Source organism: Mobula hypostoma, chromosome 1 (assembly GCF_963921235.1).
Source record: "Mobula hypostoma chromosome 1, sMobHyp1.1, whole genome shotgun sequence".
NCBI classification, from domain to species: Eukaryota; Metazoa; Chordata; class Chondrichthyes; order Myliobatiformes; family Myliobatidae; genus Mobula; species Mobula hypostoma.
In genome coordinates, this window is record NC_086097.1 from 144,027,096 (window position 1) to 144,034,381 (window position 7,286).

Here is a 7,286-nt window from a genome sequence, read left to right on the forward strand (position 1 = left end):
AAGGCATTGGTCAGACCAGCTTGAACTATTGTGAGCAGTTTTGGGCCCCTTACTGAAGACAAGGTGTGCTGGCATTGGAGAGGGTCCAGTGGTGGTTCACAGGAATGATTCTGGAAGTGAAATGGTTAACATATGAGGAGTCTTTGATGGCTTTGGGAGAAGAATGAGGGAGGATCTCATGAAAACCCATCAAATATTAAAAAGTCTAGATAGGGTGGATGTGGAAAGGATGTTTCCTATAGGACCAGAGAGCACAGCCTCAGAATAGAGGGATGTCCATTTAAAATAGAGATGATGAGGAATCTCTTTATCCAGAGGATGATGAATCTGTGTAATTCATTGCCACGGACGGCTGTGGAGGACGAGTTATTGAGAATATTTAAAGCAAAGTTTGATATGTTCTTGATTAGTCAGGGCGTCAAAGGTTACTGGGAGAAGAATGGAGAACGGGGTTGAGAGGGATAATAAATCAGCCGTGATGGAATAGTGGAGCAAACTCAATGGGCCGAATGGCCTCGCTCTGCTCCCATGTCTTAAGTGACCGATGCAGAATGGCCTCATTCCACCCAGTTTCTATGAAATGATGTTGCCTTCAGTTACATCTCAGCTACATCTTCATAAGGACAGCCGGATGGATTTTCTGCTTTTAGAAAGATATTCTTCCAATTCACACTCATCTTCCAGCGTGCCATATTTAAGTGTATAAACAAGTCTGCTTGTGGAATTGCGGGCTTGTGTTTCTACAAGTGAATGCGCTCGTTTGTCAGTACCACATTTTTTGTCAAAAGAACTACTCAAAGAGCTGGAAATCTATCTTCACAACTTCTACTGTCGAAAGAGAAGAGATCCTCATGGATCCATGCTGCAAAGGCCTGTTTAAAGGTACAGCTTAAGGTTTACTCAAAGATCATTCACGTAAAATATAATAATGGTTCTCCAGGATTAAGGTTTCTGTACACTGTAAATGCCTGTTCTGATCTGAGCCACTACTGCTCTCTGCTGGCTAATAGTTTACTGTCAGTTTGGCTGACTGCTGACGTGAATAAAACACATTCCTTTGCACTTCCTACATTTAAAGCAGCAGCCATTTTCTGAACCATAAGAGTCCACAGGAAGCAGTAATCTGATATAATAGAAAACCAGAATGCAATTTGTTTAGCAGCAGATAAACACCAAACTGCTGGGAGGTGAGGCGATAGTCAACATTTCAGGCCAAGGCCCTTTGCTCCTACAGGTACTGCTGGAGCTTGTTTTTTTCTTGCTCCAGATTCCAGCGTCTGCGGTCTCTTGTCATTCTGCAATGTTGCTTTGCTGGTTGAGACCAGACTGGCACTTGGGAAATTCATTCCAATTGTTCAGAGACATACCATTCATCTCTCAGTGCAATTTTACAGCATTATCTATTTCTGCCTTGATTCACTTAATATCCTCAAATCTATTAATTTCAACTCTGAATAATCTTGGTGACTGAGTCTCCCCAGCCCTCCATGGGAGAGAATTCTAAAGGCTCTTCATCCCCTGCATGAATTTTATTCTTTTAATTTCTGTTCTAAGCAGCCCTCTGTTCTGAAACTGTGACTCTTCATTCTAGGCTCCTCAGCTGGGGGAATCATCCCCCAGCACTGACTTCGTTGCATCTTCTAATAACTGAGATCACCACTCGATCTCTATTCATAAAAGGCAGGTCTACTTCAATGGCAAGACCAGTCCCAAGAACCGGTGTGGTGAGTCCTCACAGCACTCCCTCTGTTGGCATGTACGTCCTTTTCAAGGTAAGTTTCAAGATTGTTCAATATCTCTTCCAGTGTGAAGGAGGACAGAATAATCGTTACCCTAGATCTGATGCAACACAAAACAAAACCACAATAAGATAAAGAACACAATAATTGAAAAAAAAATCACAATAAATGTTGTGGTGCTCCGGGGCCGCGTCCCTAGCTCGCCCCAGCATTCCCAGTGGCCAGTGTCACTTATTGTTCTTGTTTTAAAATGTGTTCGTGGGATTATGGTGGAATGTTCAAGTTCATTTATTGTTACACTTTACGCACAGATTATACAGTTATTCGCTTGTGTGTTTGTGGGTCACCCTAACTGCAACTGGGGTGTGTAATAATCACCTCCCCCATCTGTATGTGACTGAGTGGGTTCTCTCCCCAGGCCATAGTGCCCGCAATGTTATTGTGCTGGTTTTATGTACATATGAGTGAGCATTTGGTCCACAATGACAGACGAGATAAGTGGAGATAAACAAGCTTATCTCGTCTGTCATTGTGGACCAAATGCTCACTCATATATACATAAGATAGCATGTATACAGAGATTGCATGTATGTGCAGAAAGTGACGCTAGGCACAGGAGTGCTTGTACATAAAGTGACTCTGACAGGAAACGATGAAGAGGTGGTGGAGGGGCTGTGAAGGGGTGGGTTAACGGAAGGAGGTGGCGATCAGCCTTACTGCTTGCGGAAAGTAACTGTTTTTAAGGCTGGTGGTCCTGGCAAGGTCTGTTCCCTGATGGGAGTGGGACAGTCTATGGGCAGGCTTGGTGGGATCCTTCAAGACGTTAATGACCTTGAGAACTTCAAGTTCATTAAACACACAGAAGTGGTGAATAAAGCCCACCATTTCACAAAAATACCCATCACCTTCCCCAGCAGACACCTGTTTACTATTTCAGAAATAATTTCAGACCTCAGAATCCAAAGAACTGGAGTGACAAATTATCCTAAATATAATAATTAATTCTTAAAATGGCAATGCATTGACCCAAGAAATGTAAGGAGACAAGAGTGTTTCAGACGCAGGCAATCAAATATGAATTTGTTACATTATCTCTCAGTTGGAAGACTGTGACGCAGAGGAGGTTTTATCATGATGGAGAGTGGGGACTAGCAACTTCTGTGAGAAGGGTTAAAATCGTGGTCAGGTGTTTCTCACAAAATGGTGTTTATAATTGCATGTCTGGGATCTTCCTGTCATCGCTCAGCAGTTTAAGATGCTAAATAAATATGTAAAGCATTATTATAGCTCAAGGTTCAAAGTAAATTTATTATAATATCATCATATACAACCTTGTGGGCATTTTCTTGTGGGCGTACTCAGTAAATCCAATAACCATAACAGGATCAACGAAAGACCACACCAACCGGGTGGAGAAGCAATGTTCAGAAAGCCAATGAACTGTGAATATTCAAAAGGAATAAATAAATAAGCAATAAATATTGAGAGCATGAGATGAAGGGTCCTTGAAAGTGAGTCCATTGGTAATGGGAACAGTTCAGTAATGGGGCAAGTGAAGTTATCCCCTCTGCTTCAGGAGCCTGATGGTTGAGAGGTAACTATTCCTGAACCTGGTTGTGCGAGCCCCGGGGCTCCTGTATCTTCTTCCCGATGGCAACAGTGAGAGGAGAGCATGACCTGGGTGGTGGGGGTCCCTGATGATGGAGCCTGCTTTCCTGTGGCAATGGTCCCTGTTGATGCGCTCAGTGGTGGGGAGGGCTTTACCCATGATGGACTGGGCCGTATCCACTACTTTTTGTAGGATTTTCCCTTCAAGGACATTGGTGTTTCCAAACCAGGCTGTGATACAACTAGTCAATATACTCTCCACCACACATCTATAGAAGTTAGTCAAAGTTATAGATGTCATGCCAAATCTTCACAAGCTCCAAATGAAGCAGAGCCACTGCTGTGCTTTCTTCATAATTGCACTTACAGGATGAACCCAGGACAGATCCTCTGAACTGATAACACCGAGGAATTTAAAGTTGCTGACCCTCTCCACCTCTGATCCCCCACCTCCGGTTTCCTCCTCCTGCCAGATTTTCACTCTCCCTCCTGTATGGTGATTCATCACTACCTTTGAGCCAGCCTACAACAGTGGTGTCATCAGCAAACTTAAATACGGCATTGGAGCTGTGCTTAGCCTCTCCGTTGTAAGTGTAGAGCAGGGGCGAAGCAGACGGCCTTGCGGGGCACTGGTGCTAATTGTGGAGGAGTTGTTGTTGCCAGGCCAAGCTGACTACAAGTGAGGAAATCCAAGAATCAATTGCACAATAACATACTGATGTCTAGGTCTTGGACCTTACTGATTATTTTTGATGGGATGATGGTATTGAATGGCAAGTTTAGTCGATAAAGAACATCCTGATGTATGCACCTTTGCCGTCCACATGTTCCAGTGTTGAGTGAAGAGCAAATTAAATGGCATCTGCTGTGGACCTGTTGCACTGGTAGTCAAACTGGAGCAGATCCAAGTTGCTTCTCAGGCAGGAGTTGACATGTTTCATCACCAACCTCTCAAAATACTTCATCACTGTAGATGTAAGTGCTACTGGATGATAGTCACTGAGGCAGGTCACCACACTCCTCTTAGACACCGGTATAATTGAAGCCTGCTCAAAGCAGATGAGTACCTCAGGCTGCTGAAGCGAGAGTTAAAGATCTCAAGAAACACACCAACCAGTTGATCAGCACAGTTCTTTAATACTCAGCCAGGTACCCCGTCTGGGCTGGATGCTCTCCATGGGTTCACCCAGTTAAAGGATGCTTTCACGTCAGCCTCAAAGACTGAATTACGTGATTACCAGGTCTGCTGGTTCATGAAGGTTCCTCCATGTTTTGGCAGTCGAAGAGAGCAGAGAAGGCATCGAGTTCATCAGGGAGTGAAGCCCTGTTGTCACCCATGTCGCCTGAAGGAAGTGAGAGCATTCAAGCCCTGCCACAGCTGTCGAGCATCCTTCAACGGGACAAGTTTGGTCCGGAATTGACACTTGGCTTGTGAGATGGCTTTCCCGAGATTGTACCTGGACCTTTTGTAACTTTGTTGGTCATCAGACTTGAATGCCTCCGATCTGGTCTTCAGTTGTTTGCGGATCTCATGGTTCATCCAGGGCTTCCAGTTGGGGAAGGCTCTGTATGATTTTGTGGGGACACTCTCATCTTCAACTGTTTTCTGGGCCTGCGGTCTAAGATTCAGCGGTCAGTGAAATGTAAAGTGTGGGGGGGGGATGTTAAATGGGGTATCCAAACGACTCCTCTGCTCTTCTGACATAGTGGCCTTAGATCTACATTCTCCATCTTGCCACATAACAATGGTGATTAACATTGCTTTGGAAGAACACCAATCACTCACTTTCAGCCAGATATTGCCATTGGGAGCTAGTGACAATTACTGCACAAGCTGACCTTAGAGGCGTGACCCTCCCTCACCAGAGGATACAGAGGACAACTCAGCCCCTTCCTGTTACCCCTAATGGCCCAGTGACCGAGATGACTAGTACAACTAGTGTACGGCTATCTGAACCTGCGTCAAACCAGTGACTTCATTTTGTTCTGAGGACCTTGTGGTCGTTCACCTTGTCAATGTATTGTGGATTATTGATCGCTCTACTTAGATTGGTGCAGTTTTGCAACAATCAGTCCCCTTGGTGTCAGTCCTGATCCAATTGTTTGAATGAAAGCAGCAGTTTACTAACCAGAGATGTCTGAATGTCGGAGCTGAGGAAAACTGATCACACAAGACAAGAAGAGAAGGCGGCCATCTTTAGCCTGCCTGTCATTCAATATGATCATGGCTAATCTTCTTCATGGAGATGATCCTTGGCTTGTTCCTCTTCCTTCGACAGTAATCGAACTTGCAGCAAGTAGTGTCTGCAAGAATTAGCTAAGAGTAAACATGTTAAAGAGCTGGTGGTGTTTCGCAATTAAAGAGAACAGTTAAAGAGCTTAGAAAAATAGAGGGCTATGGGTAAGCCTAGGCAGTTCTAAGGGAGGGACATGTTCGGTACAGCTTTGTGGGCCGAAGGGCCTGTATTGTGTTGTAGGTTTTCTATGTTTCCATCATCACGATAGGAGATTCTAAAGATCCCACATTTAAACTTTATCTTTCACAACCTCAAAATATTTCAAAAAGCAGTCACCAATGTTACATAAATAATGTTACATTCTAATTTCATACACTTTATTTATACAAGTACACAGGTGGGATATCTGGAATGACAGAATAATCTGGAAATGATTGCAATTGCTTCAATAGGAAAAATAGATTTTGATTATCATGGGTTTAAATATAATGCAAATTGGCCTTCTGGTCTGGGGGCCAGTTATGTACACTGTAACACCAGTACCACGACATGTACCGTGGGCAGGCACTACAGAAGCCTGAACTCTCATACCACCGAGTCCAAGTAAAGATACTTCCCCTCAGTTTCAGCCCGACTGTTTACTCTTTTCCTAGATGCTGCCTGGCCTGCTGAGTTTCTCCAGCATTGTGCGTGTTGCTTCCCCTCAACCATTAGGTTCCAGAGTGAACTGGCACAGCCCTCATCACTGCCCTGACTCCATCAAAATGATGACCAACTGTCTTGGTAACCTGTCCACTCTTGTCAAACTCCATGTTAAATCCCTTGGTGTGATATTTGATTCCACCTTTAAGTTTGACAAGCAAGTTAATGCAGTAGTAAAAGCCAGTTTTTTCCAGCTTTGTATTATTGACAAAATCAAGCTATTTCTCTCTTTCAAAGATCTCGAGAAAGTCGTCCACGGTCTTATATCTTCCCGCTTGGACTACTCCAACTCCCTATATACTGGGATTAGTCAGTCGTCCCTGTCCCGCCTGCAACTGGTCCAGAACGCCACAGCCAGGCTCCTGACAGGTGCCCGGAAGAGGGAACATATCACTCCTATCCTGGCCTCCCTCCACTAGCTGCCAGTACGGTTCAGAATTGTTTTTAAGATTCTCCTGTTTGTTTATAAAGCCCTAAATGGGCTGGCTCCCCCTTATATCACAGACCTTCTGACCCTTTATTCTAATTCCAGGTCCCTCAGGTCGGCTGACTTGGGGCTCCTGGCTGTCTCGCGATCTAAATTTAAGTTCAGGGGTGACTGCGCCTTTGCTATTGTAGCCCGAGACTGTGGAACGGCATTCCCCTCCCTATCAGATCTGCCTCCTCCATCGACTCTTTTAAATCCAGGCTCAAATCTTACTTTTATTCACTAGCATTTGAATCCTCCTGATGTGGCTGATTTTTGGCTTGTGCCTAGGCCCTTGTGTTGTTTCTTCTGTGCCTATAAGCTGTTTGCCTTATTGGTTATATCTGTGTTTCTCATATTTGTAATTTTAGCTATTCTGCTCTGATCTGTACAGCACTTTGGTCAACGTGGGTTGTTTTTAAATGTGCTATATAAATAAATTTGATTTGACTTGACTGCAGTTTAGCAACACTATGACCATTTTAATCTTTGCTTTGTTCTAATTGTTCTTGCTGATAAAAATTGTGTATAATT